Consider the following 22,896-nt stretch of genomic DNA (forward strand, 5'->3'; position numbering starts at 1 on the left):
TTTTCCATCATGTAAGTTATCCCAAGCACTAAGAAATGCTCACTAAGAGAGGCCACTGTGAGGTAATGTATCCACGATAAATCTTTTTTAACTTTCAATTTTAAAAGGGGTTTTAATGGGTGATTGTTCTTTGAACTACACTTTAAAGTTAATAAATGGAAAAAAGTGTGGACTGTTGAAGTGTGTCACTTAAAATTTTGTTTTAAAATTGATGCTTGCCTGTTTTACAAAAATAAAATGCAGACTCTGGGAAACAGCTGTTAGGGCTTTGATAGAGGTTATGATTTTCAACAGTTGAGCTATAGTTTATGGTACAGATGGTACTTTGGGTATAGCTGAAACAATAATTGATGGTTTCTATTTCCCTCCTCCTCTATTAGATTCAAAAGACTGGAATACCTTTTTCCCTAGATAGGAATTTTTTCAGTTTCCAATTACAGCCTATATCAAATAAACAACTTTTCTATTGCATATTCTGTACTTCTCCACAGTAACCTGGGTGTTGCCCCCTCTTCTCATTATGGTAGGCTTCCCTATATTTGAAATAATAGTTTTGAGGAAATGCTACTTCTCAGTACTAACCTGCAGTTTATAAAGCCTATCTTCAGGCCAAGTAACATATAATTTTTCTTTTAGAATACTAAAACCAAAGCCTTGCATTGCTTCAAACAAAATTAGCAAATAAAACTCCTGTGAAGCAAAAATGGCAGGCACTAATGTCATATACTTTAAAAAACTCAACCACAGGAATTACTAGAAATACAGATATATCCCGAATTTTGAGCAGGTAAAAAACTATGTTTCAAATGATAAGTAAAACACAGGTACTATTTTAAAAGGGAAATAATTCTTTCACACATTTTTTTTCTTAAGTTTGTTTTACAACATATGTTCAGACCAAATAAAGTTTGAGTGATAAATCATTTTTTCATCTCCTATTCCAGGGTTTTAAATTTGACATAGCATATTTTGTTTTTAATTCCTCTGCTGATTTTTATTCTGAAAAGTAAAGTAAAATATGTAGATTTTCGGCATCTGCCAATGGTTCAATTATCATACTATAAGGGTTCGTTTATAGCAATAGTCTATCCAGGGTTTAGATGTAACAAATTATGGATCAAAACGCCACTGATTAACAAAATTCTTCTATAGGCTTTACCTTTTAAATTAGTATTTCTACATAATAAGCTATTGTCCAACATGTTACTATAGAGGAACTAGCTTTATCTTTAATTTGCATTGCAGTTTGTCATTTACCCACTGACTGGAGTTGAATTAAAAAGTTAGAACTCAAAACTGTGAGTTACTTTCTTGTACTAATTAACATTTGCTTTTAAGACAGAATAGCGTTTGTAGGATTTTTTGAAGCTTAAAAAGTGCTTTACTTTTAAAGTTAGATTCATCCTAATTACACGATGTATTCCTAACAGGGGTTTTCTAGTTTTTTATATGAAGATTTACAAAAGAGGGAGGGCATTGCGGGGGGGGGGGGACAAATCCACTACCTTGTGGTAGTGTTTCGCACTGTGCTCTTATAAGACTTAAAGGAGTTTGAGCCCTAGGAGAGGTAAGATCAGGAGATAGAGTTGCTGTAGTACAATATACTCTCCCCACCCTTTCCCCAAAGATTTCTCAATACAGGCAGGATACCATGTATAGCTTACTTGGAAGGCGTCTGTAATATATAGTCATCCCTCACCTCTCTACATTTAAAATTAAATCCCAAATCTGTTTTCTCTATCGGAGAAAACTTTTCAGGTTTTGTGTGAGTTGGGAAAGGTTTTGAACCTAGAGTTCATTGGACGCGCTTTTCGAAACCTGTCCAGTTCGTGATGCTAATAACTTTAAAAGCCACCTACAGACTGCCTAGCTCTCAGACAGCAATCCCCTTGCTGGAGCTGAGCGGCTCTCCCGGGCTTACCTGAGTCGCCTGCGCTGGGGCCGGGCGGGGGCCGGGCGGGGGCCGCAGTCTCGCGGCGCTGCGAGCGGGCTGTGCGCGCTCCAGGAGTCGCCCGAACAATGCGAGCGGGGCGCCGAGCGCGCCCGGCCTATGGGCGTTACGTCACTGCGCTGCCTTATAAGGCGCTCCGCGTGTGCGGCGCGGGCGGCGGGGGCGCCGGTGACAGCCAGATCCGCGGCGGCGGCGCTGCATCGCGCCCCGGCTCCGCCGACGCTCGGACCGTGTGAACGCACAGTCGGTCCCGGCTCCCCGCGGAGGGGAATGGGCGGCGGGCCGGGGACGCTGGCGCCCTCCTGCCGGGCTAATCGAGTCATTGGGGGTCAGGGTTGATCCGCTTGTAACTTTTCTCCCTCTGGGGCTCTAAAGCTTCTGTTATTGCTTGGGATTCTTAAATACACATCATGTTATTCTTATTTATACTTTAGTAAATACGTTTTTGTTACATTTGTTTTTTGGTTGCTGGGGAAGAAGGCGGCAGAGGGAAGCCAGAAGTCTCAGTCTCTCTTTTTTTGGAGACATCTCCGGGAGTGATTTAGACTTCAAACCTTCTCTTTCCTCTTTGTAAAGAGTAGGGGTCCTCAGAGGATAGTATTTTATTTCCTGATGATGTAACTACCAAACAATTCTTCAAGTGGTGATGGGAAGGCCAGATGAAATCTTATTTTTTCAGTGTTTTTCCTGAGAGAACCTCCTTGTTCCTCATTTCTGCATGCCTCTGTTTTAACGAAAGTAGTTAAAACTAATCAGTTTATATGGCAGGGAAAATATTTATTAAAGAAATTTAATGTTTTGTGCAGTCCTTTCAAGACAAAGTATAAAAATAGAACTTTAGAATCAGTTTTAATTCATCTGTCTTTTTCTACCAGCACACAAAATAAAACAAAATAAAAAAGACCTGAGAAGAAAAAAGAAACTGACGAAATATGACTGAATTAAGCCTGTTACCCTTTACTAGGGGGCAGATTTACTTGTATAAATACTTTTTTTTGTAAATGAGAATTAGCCTCCTAATTGCTTTGCACAGCAATAAGAGAAGTAATCTCTAAAGTCCTAGCCAACTATATGAATCTGCTAAGTAAATTAGAGATGTGGCTGCCTCATTTGTGAGTTTCAAATAAACTGAGTAGTTTAAATAACTTGAGTCTATTTAATTTTTAAAATTACATTAAAATAGGATTGCTTCCTATTATAATGTACATGTCTGTAGAATTATTGTTTCCATATGTTTTGTCAAACAGAAATAATGAAAATAGTCTGCCTGTTTCTTTTCTTTAGTGTGGAGTAGAGAAAGACTGGTTGCAGAGAATTTATAGTTAACAAAAATGGCATGGAGAAAAGATGCAGGGCACAAAAATAAACATGTATCATCTTTAATAAACTGTGGGCTCACTTTAACAGTTCTTCTAGATCACTCTACCTGTCTACTGAGATGCGTATTAAACTAACCCCTGCTTTTTGTATATACTGTTTTAAGAGAAGTGAATGATAATACTCTTCAGCTGAACTTAAGTTTTAATATTTGATTTGCAGTTTCGTATTAACATTTTAGATGTTGGTTTGTTAAATACACTTATGAAGTGTATTTAAATATTTTTAGTCTCCTATGCTTGCCTTGTACTGATTAAATATCCTTTGAGATTTTTATACTAGCTTTGATTTATTACAAGTGAGATAAAATGACTGTTATGAAAGTTGCATGAAGCATAAACACCTGAATCTCAACTCCAAACTGGTAACATAAAGCACCTCTACCCAAAGCTAGCATTTTTGTAACTTGTTCTGCCTCCTTTCCCCTCTGATGGATACAGAGGCTTCCTAACATTTGACACTACCGTTTATTTCTTTCTTATACTTTTGTACTCATGCTTTGCATTTATGTTCATGCTTTTGACTTCCCAGTTTCCCTGTAAAATATGTCAGTATTATTTCCTCCTTTTCTTTAGGTGAAGTAACTGAAGACTAGAGAAGTTAAATGGCTAAAAGACTTGTCTAGGGTTCTCGAAGCAAGAGAAAAGAAGATTAGTACTCCTACTTCCGAGTTCCTTGCCTGTGCTCTTAACTCGCTGAAGCACTGGCCTCTGAAACAGCTATGACTCAGCGTTCCAGCTGAGGTCATGGTATGTGGCCACTCTCTTCAGGAATCAATAATAACTCTCATTTGTTGAGCTTTTAGTTCATACCAGTCACTGTGCTTAATGCTCTACATGCACTCCATCATTTAATCTGCATAACACATTTTGAGGTGGTTTTATCCATACTTTTCAGATGATGAAACACATTTGGAAGGGTAAAATTGCTTGACCAAGGTCACACTGCTGGTAAAGTAATGAAAGCAAAAAATTGAACCAGTGTTATTATATATACAGCCTTAGTCTTGTCTTCTGTTAAGGATTTGCTCAGAATCTCTCAGAGGTGTTGCTAGTAAAGAAATATTCTGATTTAACTGAGAAGTTTGTGTCTTTATTTTTCAGACTGATGTTGAACTAGGAGAACTAAAACTCACACTCTTCGTAGGCCACACACCAGAGCCACCCTGACTGTGTGCCGAATAACCCTAGGGAGTGTTGTTTACATTGGAGACATTGTGGATTTGTATATTTACTAAGATAGTTTTCTTGAGGATGTTGGCAACATGTTCTAATAAAGATAGAATATTATAAAAATTTTCCAACAGATGAAAGTCAAAGGTCTTGAAGAAGCGGAATCTTTATCTAACTGACACAAGGGCACCCTGGGTCTTGTATTGAACACTCCAGCCAGCCATTGGCATTGTGCTCCACTGGCCACATGAGTAGATTTTTATCTGCTTTCCTTTTCCTATCAACATTCTCTTTGCAATGCAATTTTTGTTCTCTTAGCTTCTGACATATATTTATTATGAAAAGAATAGAGTTATGACCATTGTGCCTCAGTCTTGGCTGAAAAAGTTTTACTTCCCTTTTTACTGAAAATTTTACTATCCAGTTGCTATATGACTCTTTTCATTTTATAATCAGGAATATCCTACAAATAAGTATACCTGCAAATAAAAGTCCTTTCTACAACTAGTAAGCTGAATTTATGATCTAAATCAGCAATAGTTTTAAGTTATCATTTGGAAATGGCACAAAGGAATTTTTCTACCAAGCTAATTGCTTTCTAATGCAGAAGAAGGGTTTGTAGGTGACAAGGCTGGAAACTAGGATGTATCCATTTGATTGAATGGTATGAGGTCTCTTTTGTTAGATAGCCCAAAACAGTTGAATATCAGCAATTTCCCATGGTTTAAGCTATTGCCAGGAGGTTATTACAATGGCCACAGCAACCAATGTTAGTAGTAGTGTCCACAATTATTTAACTGTTTTAAAATAACATTAATGTGTTACTAAACATGTCAGAGCCAGTTTCTCTTTGTGAAGTGACTGCTCTTATTTTCTTTCTTGTCCTGTCTCCTTGCCTTTGTTTCTTCTTGTGACTGGTAAAGTCTTTTGGTCATCTGAATAAGTGCCAGAGAAGCAGTATTCATAATTAGCTGAACCTTTTCTAGAGCCGCCCACAATTTTTACTATTGGTTCTTTCATCAGGTAAGTGGCAGTGTGCACTGCTCTCTGGAAGCTCTGCTGCAAGCTTTGGGATGGTAACACTCACGTGGCATGTGACATGTTTGCTCCTTTGCCTCTAGAAGAGTATATGTGGAAACACTATAACATGCAAAGAAAAACAGCAATTCTTATTATGGGCTTGGTGCTGTTATGAGAAGCTGAACAGAGAGGGGATATAGATCCAGGATGGCATGGGGAGAGGCAGAATGCTGTGGTCCTTCATTGCATCAGCCAGTAGTTGGATTGGCCAGAGTGTGAGCCTTTGGTGCTAAGATATTCCTCCTGACAGAACATTCTAACATCTCATGCACAGACTTCTTGAAAAACGGCTTTGCCTCTGAGCATTGGGCAAGCCTGCTGTAGATGTGGAACTGATCACTTCTCTGCTTCTACACAATTTTGGAGGAAGGCTAAAGAGACTGAGCACCACAGGTGGGCAACTGTGGAACATAGAACCAAAAGGAAAGTCTGAGGGTGAAAGCAGCTTCTCTTCATGCCAGGGACAATCAGTTTTCTAACCTACCTCTTCCTTTCACTCTTCTTTCTGTTCCCCAGGTGATATCTGCCTCGCTCTGTACACATAAATGCCTGCATGAAATATACCACATCCCCAGGCAGCACAGCACTTACACTGTGCACCGAGAGCTTAACCAGCAGTTAATGGGCTGTAGTGAATTTGAATTTACATACAGACTGTCTCACTCTTACCTGCAGCCCAGATCTCCTGTCCCAGGCCTCCATAGTCCTTGACGTTTCCAGAGGCTCCTCAACTATTCCTATTCTTACTTTAGCAGACTTTGATTTTATAAAGGTACCAATCCCCTTGAGAGTTAACTTGGGCTGATAGCAACAGTGTCAGTGGTAATGTTAGGGAATGGGATGCCCTTTATTAACATTAAAATGAATGCTATTTTGTGGCTTTAAAAATTAACTTAAAAATAGTTCAGTGCCCATGTCATAATTTGGAAAATGCAGAAAAGTCAAAAAGACATTTTACAACTAGTTCTACCACATGAATACTGCCAACTATTAACAATTCCATGTACTGTGTTTCCTTTTGGTCTTTTTCTAAGCATTTGTAAAGCATAATTGTTTTCATACTTTGGGCCATAATTGTGTATTGTTTCTTTTTACCTTTTTATATTAATGTTCCTGGCTTTTCTATAGCTATCGGGTCATTTAAAAGCATATATTTGCATATTTTCCCTAGAAATGGTGGTCATAAAGCCAACCACTGACATCACCATGGTTTTTCTTTAACAAATGAAACAAGGAAGTCCATATTTAATGGAGACTTTTCTGTTGATCAGAGACCTCCTATTCTTGGTTTACGTGGGATGCTATGAGTTGACTATGGGACTCTAGTGAGCATGCCAGTAGGTGAGCAGAATGACTTGGGGAGAATGAAGGATTGATAATATGACATCACCATAAGATTATTAAATGAGAAGCAGGAAAAGCCTGCTATTTAGGTCCAGTCCATTTGCTTATTTATTCCTGCAAACATTTTGTGTTTCCTTGGTAACTAATAATAGTTTTGTGAAATTGTTGAACTCACAAGTATTGCTGCAAGAGTAAAAAAAAAATCCTTGAATCACAGAAATTAGATGGAAGAGACCTATTAGGTCATCTTCTTTGTCCCTTGCCAGTACAGATTGTTCTTAATACTTTGTTCAATCCATTTTTTTAAAGGGACCTTGTAAACTAGTTGGTATTCCATGTCTTTTTTAAGTAATGCGTTTTAAAAGAAACTACTCTGACAGCTTTTTCTGTATAGTTGTGGAGCTTGATTTCAGGCTAAATATAAAGGAGGAAGACCTATGGGTTCAAAGTGCAATTGGAGACTTCCGTGGTGGCGCAGTGGTTAAGAATCCACCTGCCAATGCAGTCGACACGGGTTTGATCCCTGGTCTGGGAAGATCCCACAAGCTGCAGAGCAACTAAGCCCATGCGCCACAACTACTGAGCCTGCGCTCTAGAGCCCGCGAGCCACAACTGCTGAAGCCCATGTGCCTAGAGCCCGTGCTCTGCAACAAGAGAAGCCACAGCAATGAGAAGCCCGCGCACCACAACGAAGAGTAGCCCCCGCTCACCTCCACTAGAGAAAGCCTGCGCGCAGTGACAAAGACCCAACGCAGCCAAAAATAAAATAAGTAAAGTACAATTGAACAGGTTTTTTTAGTTGGAAGTCATTGGGACAGTTTAGGATGTTATTGGAATAGTTGGCCAACTAAGGGTGAAACAGATGGGTGAGTTGAATTTATGTTTTCTTTTATCATTGGAAACTCAAATATAACAATGCATGAGGATAAACTGTTAATCATATAAACTCATTGAAATGGATCTAGAAGACCTAAGGAAATAAAGCATTTAGGAAGTTAAAAAAAAAAAAAGTGAGAGTAAAATGGTTCATTCTAAGGTTATTTTTATGAAAGAGACATTTTATGCTCTTCCCTCCTGTCCCTGATTCTGCTTTGTCCATTATTTATAGTTGATTATTACTTGATGTGAAGGTGGCTTCTAGTTGTAAAATCCTTTCCCTCAGTCAGGCAACTTTTTCAAAACCCCAGAAAGACAGAATAAAACTATCTCACAGAGCAGTCAGTGATGGTTTTATAGACTAAATGCTTCACTTCCCTACATTATGACTAAAGATGTCTCCACTGGGAAAAATGACGAACAAATTAAGAAATAAGAAATGTGCTTTGAGTTTTATTACGAAGGATAATCATTTTATAAAATCACATTTTATAGTGTAAAAGGCCTTAAAAAACATCTACGCTCCTTATTACCACTCTTTGTTCTCCCTTTTTAAGTAGATGAGATAGTTGGATCTTGGAGAGGTTAGAAGGACTTGCCCCAAGGTCAAACAGTAAATTGCTGATCCAGCCACTATGTTTTATGGGTCTGCATGTCTCTGCTGGGAAACTTGAAAAATCAAAAATGGCTAATTAAGCAATGTGATTAGAACTGTCAAGAAGAATGTGTCTGAAATCCTAATTAATATTAGTGTAATGTACCTAGGTTTATACTAACCACGGAACTAATTTGGAACATTAATGAGCAAGTTATCCACTTTATGGATTAAAAATGCAATATTTTTGTTGCATTTCTTTTATTTATTTTTAAAAATTTATTTATTTATTTATTTTTTGGCTGTGTTGGGTCTTAGTTGCTATGCGCTGGCTTTTATTTTAGTTGCAGTGAGCTGGGGCTACTCTTTGTTGTGGTGCGCAGGCCTCTCATTAAGGTGGCTTCTCTTGTTGCAGAGTACGGGCTCTAGGTGTGCGGGCTTCAGTAGTTGTGGCTTGCAGGCTCTAGAGCACAGGCTCAGTAGTTGTGGTGCACAGGCTTAGTTGCTCCGTGGCATGTGGGATCTTCCCGGACCAGGGCTCAAACCCATGTCCCCTGCATTGGCAGGCGGATTCTTAACCACTGCAACACCAGGGAAGCCCTGTTGCATTTCTTTTAAATTAAAGATCTGGTAATCAACTCAAGCCACCAAGGTTGATAATGGGTTGACAACTCTGGTCAAAAATTTAATGGAGAGATCTGAGCTTTTAATATTAATTCTGTCACTTAACAACATTGTCTTGCATGCTTGCCAATTGGTTATTCTGTATATGAGAAATCCTTTTATAATTTATGCCACTAGGTATCCAGTTTGCATCATAAAATACAGGTTCAGGTTCGGGAGGGAGGTCAAAAGTCTTGTGTTCACCCTTAAATTGAAATATCTCTCCAGTGAGAATTTCACCGTTCTTCTGGGAGTTGGTACATACACAGTCAAGTTGTCATTAGTCAGAGCTGAAGAGCTCCAGCGATTTGTTACTCCCTCAACAAGTCCATTCCATTCCGAACTAAAAATTGGCTTCCTCTGACTTCCACTGACATTCCTGATCTTTCTGTGGAGCCATACTGAACAAATACATTGCTTTGACATGACAGTTTTTTAAATATTTGAAGACAGTTTGTCCTCAATCATCAGGTGTTCCTATTTGATATAATTTCAGTCCTTTCACACCCTGTGTCTAATGGTTTGGTGCTCAGAATGAACAAGTTACTTCCGAGTATGGTTACTTCCCCTTTATAGACTTATAGACTCTCTGTGTATGTGTGTGTGTGAGTGTGTGTGTAAACCTTAATTTTTCTTAGCATTTTAGGCAACCACATCAAACTACTGTGTCATTGAGCTTACTGATCACCAGCCTCCTAATGAACAACCACACACCTAAGTATTTTCATCATGCACTGCTCCCGTGATAATCTGGGTTAATCACTTCTATCCTATGTTGGTTTTGTTTATATTATATCTTTGTTATAATAACAACAATAATATATAACACATTTATTGTTTAATGGATGCCGTGAACTGTATGCTTTACATATAATATCAACTTTGATCCACATAATGACCCTGTGGGATAGATAACTGAGGAACAGAGAGGTGAAGTAACCTGTGAAAGATCACAGAGGAAGTTAAGAGTGGCACCAGGGTTTGAATTACAGACTGACTTCAGCAACCTCTTGTAGAAATCACACTCAGTGTCTTGTAGTAAAATTTGGTCTTGGGGGTAAACAGTACTAAGCCTGGAGTCATAGAACTTTGTATCTCTCCTATCTGCCACCTACTTCATTATGCTTGCACCATGGGATAGTAGAGTGAGAATGGATCTTGGAGATCACCTGGTCAGCTTCCCTCATCTTATAACTGAATAACTGAAACTGAAACTCAGGCTGTGCACTAGCCTGTTCAGGGACACGCAGATGGGGCAGAGCTCACTCAGGCCAGTGTGTGATGCCTTTTCTGCTGCAGAACTCTGAAGTGTTTCTGCTTTGTACAGTTTCTTCTCTCTCTTTTCTCTTCTCCTCCCTCCCTTCCCTCTTCTCTTTCCTCCTTCTTGTCTTCTCTCCTTCTCTAATTATTTACGTCACTATAAGCATCAAAACAACAGTAACAGTAATAGAAATCATATTGAAAGGATCGCTTAAAAATCCTACCATACTGTGTTTTAAACTGTTTTCATTTATTGCCAACTTCTGAATCTGTATGTTCTTTAATCTTTTCAGATTATGACATAGGTTTAAGAATCCTATCAAATATCTTCTTAAAATCCCTCTGACTTAAGTTTCATGGTTCAAAGAAGATTTAAGGAGTGGGAAGGGAAGGGAAAAGAATTGCTGTCATTTATTGAGAGCCTAATATGTGGTGATTATTCTGCCCAGCCCTCTACCTTGATCTTTCAAACCTCCTTCCCTCTCTGTGAGATTCTATATGAGGACAAGCACAATGCCCTGCACATAGTGGGCATTCCACAAACCTGCTGAATGAGGAAATGACTGCAAAGAAGTGCTTTGGATCCAGCAAGAAAAAGAGATGATGATCATGTACACACTACTCCCACTCATTGACTGTTAGCTTTTGGTCCATTTTATGTGCCATTTATTTCATATCCATGGAGGCAAGTATGTGTGCAGGATAGTGTGTGCAGGATATTTGCAGTGATAGATTTTGGCTTTGTACTTTTAAATCAACACGATACTGATTAAGTCTTGATGTGGAAACTATTCTTTCTTCCATTTAATCAAGTTTCTGTAATTTCCTTGATCACAAATATTATTTGCTAGGGAAATTTCCCCATGGGGGTGTATTTAATCGTGCAAGTAGGGAAAAGTCTGTCATGATAGTGCTCTGACAGCCTGAGGACTTGAGGAGTAAAAACTTCAGGGGCAGAGTTTCTTCCTAACACTTGCCTCTTGGCAAAACATAACTTAAAATAGAGCTGGTTTCTTTTTAAATATAATCAGTTCTAATGAAGACTGATCCAGTTTAGTTCTGAAACACATAGAATCAATTTTCAGTTACCATGAATGGCTCCTGCCCTAGTGATGCCAGAATGTCCATGTTCCAGCTCACTTATTCACACTGAGAATCTGGGGAGTCGTCACTGGTGTCGACTCTGAGTGACCTCAAATTTGGACTCTGAGATTTATCTCCAAGTGCTGGTATACTCTGATAAGATTGACAGAAATGATAAGTTTATAATAAGATTGCTTATTTGTCTCATTACTAGTCTATGCCACTTAGAGTATTCTATAAATTAATTTTCAAAACCTATGAATAGCTCAATTATATTTCATTACCTTATCTTTCAATACAAAAATTCAAAGTTCTTTGCTAAATGCAAGTATTTAAAATTAGCACGGGACTTCCCTGGTGGTGCAGTGGTTAAGAATCCGCCTGCCAATGCAGGGGACATGGGTTCGATCCCTGGTCCAGGAAGAAGATCCCACATGCCATGGAGCAACTAAGCCCGTGCGCCACAACTACTGAGCCTGTGCTCTAGAGCCTGCGAGCCACAACTACTGAGCCTGTGCACCACAACTACTAAAGCCTGCACACCTAGAGCCCATGCTCCGGAACAAGAGAAGCCACCTCAATGAGAAGCCCACATACCGCAATGAAGAGTAGCCCCTGCTTACCGCAACTAGAGAAAGCCCACGTGCAGCAACGAAAACCCAATGCAAAGATAAAATAAATAAATAAATAAATGATTTTTAAAATAAAAAAATAAAATTAGCATGAGTTCATGAACTTACATTGGCATTTCATTTCCTCTTTTTAGTATATCAGTAGACTCAAAATATGAAAATGGCTGAGGTGTTGCCTCACCTCTGATAGGTGCTGACTGACTTTTGGTTAAAATTAGACTCTTTCCATCCATCCATCCATCCTCTAACTATGGCTGTTGTTTGCTGAAACCTTGTGGAACATATGTCTAACTCTCTTCCTCTTTCTTCCCTCCTTTTTGCTCATAACCACACATACACTACATGCTACACAAGTACACATTCAGGCTTTTATGTATGCTCACTAACAACTACAAGGGGAAATGAACAATAATAAAATTCAAATTTTTAGATCAGGAATGGAAATCTACTTCCCAAAGGCTAAATGTGTTCTCTTTTTGTCCAGTCATTGTGACCTTCAACAACTAATAGCACTTTTTGTGAATGAGGATTATCATCAGTCATTTATGCCAATATGTTAGTAGCAAGATGGATGGGAGGGGGGTTGGCAGCTGATGCATGGCTTTCGCATGTACAACATTGAAGAATTTTTATGCTCCTGATGGGATGAAAGGGCCTATGTTCTCCAATTAGGTAGTGCCAGTGAGAAAATATGATGAAAAATCTTGAAAAAAATTAACCTTTGTTCATGATACTTGCTCACTGGAATGGAATTGAGCGAATGAAAAAGATATTACATTTTCCCTTCTAAATTGAAGGATGTGGGATATCAAAGGGAATACTGTTGGCGGGGGGCTCTTGTGATGACTTATAGGCATAAAGAAGTTAGGCCTAGTCTGCATCCGCCATGTTCTTTTAAGAAGCACTCAACATATATTTGTTGAGTACCTTCTGTGAGTATTTATCACTGTGCTAAGTTCATGGTGACGGGGGGGGGGGGGGGGGGGGGGGGGGGGGGGGGGGGGGGGGGGGGGGTAGAGAGTATAAAGCGTGACCCTGCCTAGATTTTGATGGGTAGATAGAAGAAACAAATAAACAAAAGCCAAAAACCAATTAATATGAAATTGGGATGCTGAGTTTGGTGAAGTAAGAATTTTTACAAAAGTATCAGTTAGACTTAGAAATATCTGGGTGGTCTTCATAACAGAAGATAAGGTTCATCTGGACCTTGAAGGGTGAGTATGTAATTCCAGGAAGGAGAATGGCAGAGCAAAGGGACCCTGGATTGACTGTAGTCACTGACTGGCTCTTGTTGAGCAGTATGGGGCCCCTGCAGACAGTTGTACAAGTGGTATACATCGCAGCCCTGGAGGAGAGAGTGGTCGCAAAAGGTGGGGCCAGACTATAAATGGGTCTTAAAATTCAAGCAGTGGGGGTTTTAACTTAATGTAGACAGTAGGATGCCATTGGCAGCTTTTGAGCATTTGAGTAACATACTGAAAGCAGTTTTAAGTGGCTTTGTTGGAAAGTTTCTTTTCAGTTGCATATTGAGCTGCAATATCCATAAAATAGAATTAGGAATACTCCAGCCTCGTTATACATTCGTATGTTAATGCTTCTTTTAGGTATAATTCTTGGACAAGTGAGGGTGTGGAGTAGCCTCTAGTGAAAAGTTTTAAAGGTCTTTTCTGAGAATCAAAATAAAATAGATGTATAATGTTTTACTTAAGCAGGAGAATTTCTTTTAGCTTTATTAAAAGAATGGCTCTCTTGAGCCATTTACTTGATAAGTAATTATGATTTATCAAAGCTTCTCCTCAGAGAAAAAGTTGGTAGCTGGGTAAAGATCTCCCAAGGCTGCTCATATCATACACACAAACTCTGAATATGAATGAATGACTTGCCGAATGAATTGGTTTGTTTGTTCGTTTTGATAATGTCCTTTGCAGAGGTACCTGTTTGATCCATTACTTACACTGGAGGAGGTTCTTTATGTTTTAGGTTCACCTTCTTAAGTACTTAGCTATCAGCAATTTTATTTACTGATTGTGGAAGGTAAAGTTGAGAAGAGAATCTTCTCAGAATGCTTTTTGTTGAGACAGACACTTTTATCTTCACTTTTCAACTTCCAGGGAAAAGAAATTCTGTGATTGTCTTCATTGGGTCAGTTTTGAGATTTCATAAATTTCAGTACAAAAAATAGCTTTGCTAAGGACTTTAGTTTGTTTCTTTTTTCCCCGTGGTTTTATTGGGCTTTGATCCCTCTCTTTGGCTCATGAGTTATTTAAAGTTGTGCTTCTTAATTTTTAAGCATATATTTGGGGCAGGAGGGAGAGATCCTTTTGTCACTGATTACGTTATAGTCAGAAAATATGGTCAGTTGTTATCTGCCTTTCGAAGTTTGTTATGATTTGCTTTATGGTCCCACTGTGTTTAGTTTTTGTACAAGTTCCCTATCTGCTTAAAGAGAATGTATATTCTGTAGGAGTTAAGAACATCATCCTCACTACAAATAAACCTTGCTTATTATGTTGTTAAAATCTTCTGTAACCTTGCTGAGTTTTGTCTGCTTGATTTATTAATGACTTAAGAGGTGTGTTAGACTCTTCCGCTGTGGTGGTGGATTAGTCTGTCCTTGTGTTTCTGTCAATTCTTGCTATAGTTATTAGAGACCATATTTTTATGTGCATGTAAGTTCAAACTATTCCTAGAAAATGGAATCTTTTCACATTATATAGTGACTCTTTATAGACGCTTTCCATCTTAAGGTCCCTTTTGTCTCATATTAACATAGTTGTATAACCTTTCTTTTGGTTAGTGGTTGCTTGATGATGTCTCTTTTCCAAACTTTTACTTTCAGTTTTGCTATATTCTTATGTTTGAGTCACTTATGAACAGCATACAGTTGGGAATTATTATTATTGTTAGAACTGTTTTAATCCAATCTGACAATCTTTGTCTTTTAATGTATTTAGTCTATGTTACAGTGATTATTGATGTATTTGGTTTTACTTTTGTCATCTTAGTTGATGGTTCTGTTTTTTACCACCTTTTTTGCTGTTGTTTTATCTCATTTCTTGGCTTCTTTTGGATTTTATTTTTATTCATTTTCACCCTCTCTACTTTGGAAGTCATATACTATTTCTATTCTGTTAGGAATTAATTAGCCTATACATTCTACCTCACAAGTTAAATTCTCAAAGTCTAAAGCTAATCACAATTTTAATCCTCCAAAAACTTTAAGGACTTCAGAACACTTTAAGCATACCCTCCCAATTTTTATATTACTGTTGAAATATACTTTAGTTCTTTTTTTTAATTCCACAAGATATTATCATTACCTATTATTGTTCTTTTAGTCAGTGTTGGTTTAGATGTACCAACATATTTACCACTTTCTTTACTCATCATTCCTTCTTTTATTCCATACTTCCATCTGGGATCACTTTCCTTCAATCTAAATACATACTTTTGAAGTTCCTTTAGTGGAAGTGTGTTTTTTGCACACTCTCTCTTTTTATTTATTTGAACATGTCTATATTTTACCCTTGTTCTTAGGAAGATTTTTACAGTGCATAGACTTCTAGGTTGACACCATTTCTGTCAGGACATTGAGAGTAATATTCCACTGACTTTTGGCTTCCCATGTTAATGTTGAAAAGTCAATCATCAGTCTAATTGTCATTCCTTTTCTCTCTGGCTGCTTTTGTGATTTTTCCTTTGTCTTCTGATATTCTGCCATTTCATTATGATATTCTTAAGTATAGAGTTCTTTATTTTATATTTTCTGGGCTTCATTAAGATTCCTGTATGTGTGAATTGGTTTCTTTCCTCACTTCTAGAAAATTCTCAATGTTAAATCCTCAAATATGGCTTCTGAATAATTTTTTGTCTCCTTACCTTTTAAAACTTAGACACATGTTAGACCTTCTTACTCTGTTCTTCATATCCTTCAACTATTCTTTCGCTTGTTCCGTCTCTAGCTCTTCAGGCTGCATTTTATTATTTCTTCAGATTTTTCTTCCAGTTCACTAATTCTCATTGCTGATCTTACAGTTATAGTTTTTCATTTCCAATTTTTTTCTTTCCTAATTTGTTTGGCCTTTTATAGTCTGTTACTCTTTTAACTAGAAATTTCAATCCCCTTTTTTATCTTTCATATATTAAGTATGTTTTACACACTGTCTGATAATTTAAATATCTGATGTCTTTATCAACAGTTCTGATTCTGATTTCTCTGGCTTTCAATCATTATGCATTATTTTCTAGTGTGTTTTTGGATTTTTTTTAATATGAACTCATACATCTTAGACTTTATATGTGGGAATTCTTTGAACCCTGGGTTGAAGGTGGCTTCCTCTAGAGAGGATTTTTTTTTTTTTTGCCAGGTGCCAGGGAGTATTGTCAGCCCAGAATCTCTAGGCTTTTTATTTTTTGTTTTTGGACCACCCAGGTAGTGTGAATTTGGGCTGCAAATTCTCATGTTGGGTAGCTTGTTATTATAAATTCTCAGTGGAGTTTATTTCTTCCCTTTCTCCCAATGCCACAGTTCAAGGAAAGTAGTTTTCCTTATCGTTCCGGGAGGTTGGTTTTGTTTCTTAGTCACCTTTAACACTGATGGTTTAGATGTTTGTAATCCTAACTTTATGTGGGGTAGGGAGGGCCCTGGACTTTGTCCTCTGTGCCCTGTGGTGCCATAAAAACTAAAATTAAGTTCACAGCATTCAAAAAATGCTCTCAACGCAAAAGCCGGCTTGGGTTCTTCGTGTACCTTCTATACCATACACTATACTATACTTCTAATTTAGAGAAAGTTCATATAATAAGCTTACTTATTTCCTATCTCCCCTTGCTCTTAATTCACTATCATTCTTTTACCCTTAAAAATGGAAACTAGTTTTGGAATAGAAACAAAGTAGTAACAAAATTGAAGAGGTTCAACGGATAGAAATGTTATTGAGGGTTCTGCTGACAGTGTTTTCTGATTTTGATAAAGCCTAAACTTTCTAGTTGGGAGAAACAAGTCACCTGCCTAAGGCTATTTGTTGGAATGTTACCATATTTTATTGCCAGATCCTTGCTTTTTTTGATAATTTAGTAGCTAAATTTGTTTTAAATATCATAGAAACCATTATTTCTGTTTGCATATCATCAGTTAGATGTGAGTGCATGCATGTGTGTGCAAGTGTTTGTTTCAGTAGCTGCTTGTGTCTGTGCTGTGTTTTCCTTATCACTATATTGCATTTGCTTTATCCTCAGCTAAGAAGTGGGGGAATGAGATTTTGAAGATGATTTTCAGGAGGGAACAACTCAAAGTCCATAAAAGTTGGGTGAATAGGTTTTCAGCCCTCATCCCAAGTCAGGTCTTCATGTTTCGTGGCCTTGGTCAGCCTTCATACAACAAAGCATATGGGCTGTTCCCAAAGAAGACCAAGTGGGTGGAGTGTGCAAAGGTGACTAGGAATGGCAATGCCTTGTTTAGATGAATGCAGCATGCTCTGTGTCTGTCCTCTCAAGGTATTCCTATGAGGAAATCTGGGGACTCTAAAGACACAATCTTCTGCCTTCATGTCTCCATCTCCAGTAACAATATTTTTAGAATCTAGGTATTTTTGGATGGTAAGCCCCAAAATAGTGTTGTCCATTTTGTAGACTCTCCACAAGTCTTTATGCTCTATAGATAATTGATTTATACTTATCTCTGTAAAATAGAGTTCCATGCTAATTGAGAACAATTTTTGTTTACCAACACCCCTCACAGAATACATAGATATTTTAGTTAGATTTTACCACCAACCCCAAAGGCATTTTGAAGGTAAAAAATCTTATTCCCTCTTTACTGAATCCACAAATGTTTCTATCAGTTTCTTTACAGTTTTCTTTTTATTGAAGCTGGGTGACTAAACATTCAGTATTCATTTATTAAATACCTACTGTGTTAAGTGAGACAAATCTGAGGGGAAGAAAGCCATTTAACATAGTACCAGCATATATTAGGCTCCAGTAAACTTTGTTCCTTTTCTCTGTGCTATTATATCCAAAGTTTAGTGCTATATGGAAAAATAAGACAGATCCCTTGCTTCAGGGAATTTACAGCTAAGAGTTGGTTAGGGAGGTATTAATATGGAAGGAAAGGGCTTCCCTGGTGGCACGGTGGTTAAGAATCTGCCTGCCAATGCAGGGACACGGGTTTGAGCCCTGGTCCGGGAAGATCCCACATGCTGCGGAGCAACTAAGCCTGTGCACCACAACTGCTGAGCCTGCGCTCTAAAGCCTGCTCACCACAGCTACTGAAGCCCGCATGCCTAGAGCCCATGTTCCGCAACAAGAGAAGCCACCGCAATGAGAAGCCCACGCACCGCAACAGAGTAGCCCCCGCTCGCCACAACTAGAGAAAGCCCGTGTGTAGCAACAAAGACCCAACGCAGCCAAAAATAAAAAATAAATAAATTTAGTTTAAAAAATATGGAGAAAAAGATATACTGGTTAAAAACTAAGTGAATTACACAGCGTGCATAAATGAAGTGCCCTTTCTGTGTAGAGGAAGAAGTTATGCATCTAGAAAGGTGTGAGACAAGGTGGCACTTAGGAGTTCAGGTAAAATAAAGTTCCATCCAATTTGATCCTCTGTTGTGGGCAACATAAAATGTACAGTCACTAAGGAGGAGCTGGTCTGGTGCTAGATCTGGCCCCAGAGGGGGCTGGAGGGCAGACTTACTATCCACATTACTCTTGTGTGCTCGTGTGCTGGTCTCTTCTTTCCGTGAATAACCATTTCTTGTTTTTTTGTTTTTTATGCTTTTAAAGTCTGTGTTGTTTATGGTTTCTCTTGCTCATAGAAGAAACATGGCATAATGCTGAATTTATATAGATTTTAGGGCAATTTGGATTCTTATAGCAAGAAGGAAAGTGAATACTTTAACCTTCAAAATGTAGAAATTTCCCCATCTCGCAAAAAGATTTGAAAGGTTCATTTGTAAGATATTTCCCAATAGAAACAATGTTATTAAGTTATTAAGTAGAGAGTTGGTTCCCAGATTAGCACAAGGAGACTTACTAAACCCATAATAATGCTGAAAGCCTGTATTTAGGTAATTGTGATAGTATGGTGATATTGTAGCACAATCATATCATAGCTCACAAGATTTATATATAATGTGATTATTACAGCCTGTAGTGGAGAACAATATTCTTGCAAATGTATAGAATTTAAACTATATTTCGGGTCAGCTAGCTTTTTGTGGACTAGCTGGGAGCCTATGTTTTACATAACACATGATATTTATTAGTAAATGTGTTCCAGGTTCCCACTTTGGATTCCAGGTGAATACCTCCCTATCATATCCATGGCAGCCCCTGGCTAGCTAGCCTGAGGAAAATTAAGTAGCTCTGGAAATACTCTTGCCCTCCAGGTGTCATCCTTTTGAGCAGAATGTAGATTGTCTTTTTATATAGAGGGAACATTCACGAGTCAGGTGTTCATAACCCAGAGAATGCTTGTATGTATTTTATGTGGCCCGGAGGGTTAAGCTTAATATATTTTATTCTTAGCTCTCCCAGGTTTAAGCATGACAGCATGTTCTTTTAAGCAACTTGCAGTCACCCATGTTCATGACTGGAAAAGCTGAAAACATCCCCCTTTAAAGAATGAATCATACTTCATCCAGCTTTGCAGTTGGCTTCATAGATTTAGTGGGCTGTCGCTCAGCAGGACTGTTTTTTATTTTTTACCATATCCCATAACACGTGAATGGTAGTATTTGTGGGTTCTTCACGGTACTGTATTTCCTTTCTGCTATGGACAAGAGCTTATTTTTTGCCTCCTTTTCCAGAAGAGGCCAAGTTCCTGGTAGTGTTTGCCAGATACAGTTTAAGGAACTTAGTTCAACCGTAACATAACTATTAATCCATGGCGATGTTTCTTGGCCTATAGATTGGTTTCAGTAAGCCAAAAGAGGATAATCAATACAGACTGAAATAGCATTCATTTCTTGTTGCTGTACTTGTAACACCAGACTTCCCCACTTTATCTCCATAAATTCCCGTCATCTTTAGTGGAAAACCCCTTCCTCTTAACTAATCTCCATGGTGTTTTCTCCTCTTGACTCAGGGCAATTAATCACCTAGCAACCTGAACCCATGGAACAGGTGCCTTATTAAATGACTGTGGTTAAATGTTGGTTAAACTCTAGCAGTGATTACTAGAAAAGAATGTTGATAGTTGGTGAGGGTTTGACAAAGGAGCCTCTTACCTGTGTTTGTCAGGCTCTAGGCTGTAAAGATAGGCTTTCTGTAGCGGAGGTATGCAGCTCGGTGGAAGAGAGAACCATTTTCTGCTACAGGGAATTGCTGTGCTTCCATATTCTAAAGTATGAGTCAAGGATATCTTTATGATTACACATCCCTCCTAACATGAGGAATAAACTTTAGAGAAAAGGAAGTTAAGAGAAAACAGAAGTGTGAATAACTACTAATGGTGCTGTCTCTGGCTCCGTTCCGTCTGCCATTTCATCATACATAAAGGGGTTAGTTCAGAGATTCCTTTCCTGGCAAATAAGTGGCAACATATGTTTGAAACAGTGAATGGAAACTATAGGGAGAAAATGGCAGGCATATGGCAATAGGAAGGCAAGGGAACATTTGTTGCACTAGTGTTAGCTGCAAAATTGGTGTGCTCTTCCATAGAGGGGCTGTTTTACTTTAAAAAGTCTGCATGCCCCATTAGTACAGCATTTCTGTGTGTGGAATGTTTATGTTTTCTAGGGGTTTTGTCTTTGTTTTTGTTTTGTTTTTTCATGAATGGCAGTCACCTTAAGCTGTTCTCACTCCATACAGAGGTCTTGAGACAAAGGTTCCCAAAGGGGAAAGACAGGATTTAGTCAGGAAACAGGACCTTTTATTAAAGTAACAAAAAAACGTAGGGAAGCACTTAGAAACAGTCACTTTGAAGGCCTGAGACTAGAAGAATGGGACCCAAATTACTGTCTTCAGGCATGTTCTTCTTTTAAATAATTCTGCAATGACAATGTTTAGGATGTATTTGTTGCCATAGCAACTAAACCTTTGCTCAGTAGTTTGAGATTTCACAAATTACCTTAAAGGGCAAGTGTTTGTTGTTTTGGTTTTACAAACTATGTATTAATCAGTATTTACCTTCTAACAAACTGAAAGCACAATGATTTACTTTGAAAAAATAATTTTCTTAAATCAAAAAAGAAATCAGTATATACGAAGTGCACTGAAGCCCATTTCCAATTGTGTATCGTACATGGCTAATAAACAAGAACTGTGTTTTAAGTCTCTAAAATTTAATTATGGTCCATTGTTATATTAGAGAAAAGTACTAGAGAGAAACATAATTTGTTTCTCAGAACATTTTTTTTTTCACTTTGTTTGCTCAGAAATGATTATGGCAAAGGATATTACCAGCCTTTATGTGTCTAAGTTTAATTAACTTCTTAATAAGACTTAATTTTAGTTGTTCAGGTTGTGGGGAAAAAAATCCATTGATGTTATTATTGATTTGGGCCTCGACAATGAATAATATTAGCATGAACAAAGAACTTACTAATATGTGTATATCTGTAAATATGATTTAAACATGTGTCAGTGGTATAGAACTCAATTATTCTGTACCTCTCTCCCAGTATCCTGCTTTATTATGATTGGCATCAATGGTACATTTTTTTTTTTTGTCTGCTCTCATGCTTTAAAATGGATACCTAAGAAGGTAATGTAAACAAAGTGTTTTGTTTGTAGTCAGAAATTTCTATATACATTTAAATGTATAATAAAGCAGGACATGACAGAGAGAAGACATGACTAAGTTTTATAGCCTGCCCACCATCAATTTTTGTACTGTCTACAAGTTAAGAATGTTTTTTATATTTTTAAATAATTGGAAAATAAGAATAACATTCCAAAATAAGAATAATATTCCACGATATGTGAACATTACATGAAATTCAAATTTTAATGTCCATAAAGTTTGATTGGAACACAGCCACACCCATTTGTTTACATATTATTGGCTGCTTTCCTACTGTAACAGCAGAATTGAATAGTGGCAACAAGACTGTGGCCTACAAAGCTTAAAATATTTACTACCTGGTCCTTTACAAAAAAAAGTTTGCTGACCACCGTTCTATAGCTTTGGCAATAAGTACAGTTCGAAACAAAATTTAAAAAGGGGTGGGGGCAACTGAAAGTTTTGCTTTCTATATCTCAACTAATTTGTGTTCATTTGCCTGACACCAAATTTTGAATTTCCTGTACTAGTACTTTTTTAGATCTTGGATCGTTTATATTCACTGAAGATTCATTAATCCATTATTGCCAAGATAATGGATGCCTTTTGGTGGAGTACTGAGGTGATGTATATTTGAGTAGAAATCTGGGACAGTGAAAGTAGAAGAACAAAGTTTTGTTTCTGAGACTAATGGAAAGCAGTGAGGTTCTGAACTGGTTATATTTAGTTTCCTATTTTCTGGTCATATCACTTTCTCTTATTTTACCTTTTCCAGAAAGGGGATGTCTAGAATGAGAGATGGAGATTATAGGGGAATTCTGTAAGAGACACCCCTATTGTGTGTCAAAGCTTTCTGCTTAAGTGTACGTGGCAAAACAGACCACCATGGAAGTATCCAGTGCTCATGACTAAATGAAGTTTTCCTTGTTGTCTAATCACCATGAATAATTGAGGACTGATGGTATTAATAAAAGATATCCTAATTCCAGTTTGGATTCCTCATACTAATGTTATATTTATTCTAACATTGGGTTTTTTATTCCTTGAAATAGCCATCAAAATGTATTTCTAAATAGACTTAATCTAACTTATCAGACTCTCAAAAAAGAAGGAAACATTCAAAAGAACTCTTGGTT

At 37.8% G+C, this 22,896-nt stretch overlaps 2 protein-coding genes across 3 annotated transcripts in view; one reads left to right on the plus strand and one right to left on the minus strand.

The window, feature by feature from the left end:
• FILIP1L (filamin A interacting protein 1 like) overlaps positions 1-2,048 on the minus strand; it is a 31,727-nt gene extending 29,679 nt beyond the window's left edge. The window contains exon 1 of the mRNA XM_027103238.1: positions 1,922-2,048. The gene's annotated coding sequence lies outside the window, so the exon portion shown is untranslated. The remainder of the gene's footprint in view (positions 1-1,921) is intronic.
• The window catches only part of CMSS1 (cms1 ribosomal small subunit homolog), a 381,549-nt gene that overhangs the window by 55,197 nt on the left and 303,456 nt on the right, over positions 1-22,896 (plus strand). The window lies entirely within an intron of this gene.

This window comes from Aethalodelphis obliquidens, unplaced genomic scaffold, assembly GCF_003676395.1.
Source record: "Aethalodelphis obliquidens isolate GAN/ISIS:26980383/991018 unplaced genomic scaffold, ASM367639v1 scaffold1, whole genome shotgun sequence".
Taxonomy (NCBI): domain Eukaryota; kingdom Metazoa; phylum Chordata; class Mammalia; order Artiodactyla; family Delphinidae; genus Aethalodelphis; species Aethalodelphis obliquidens.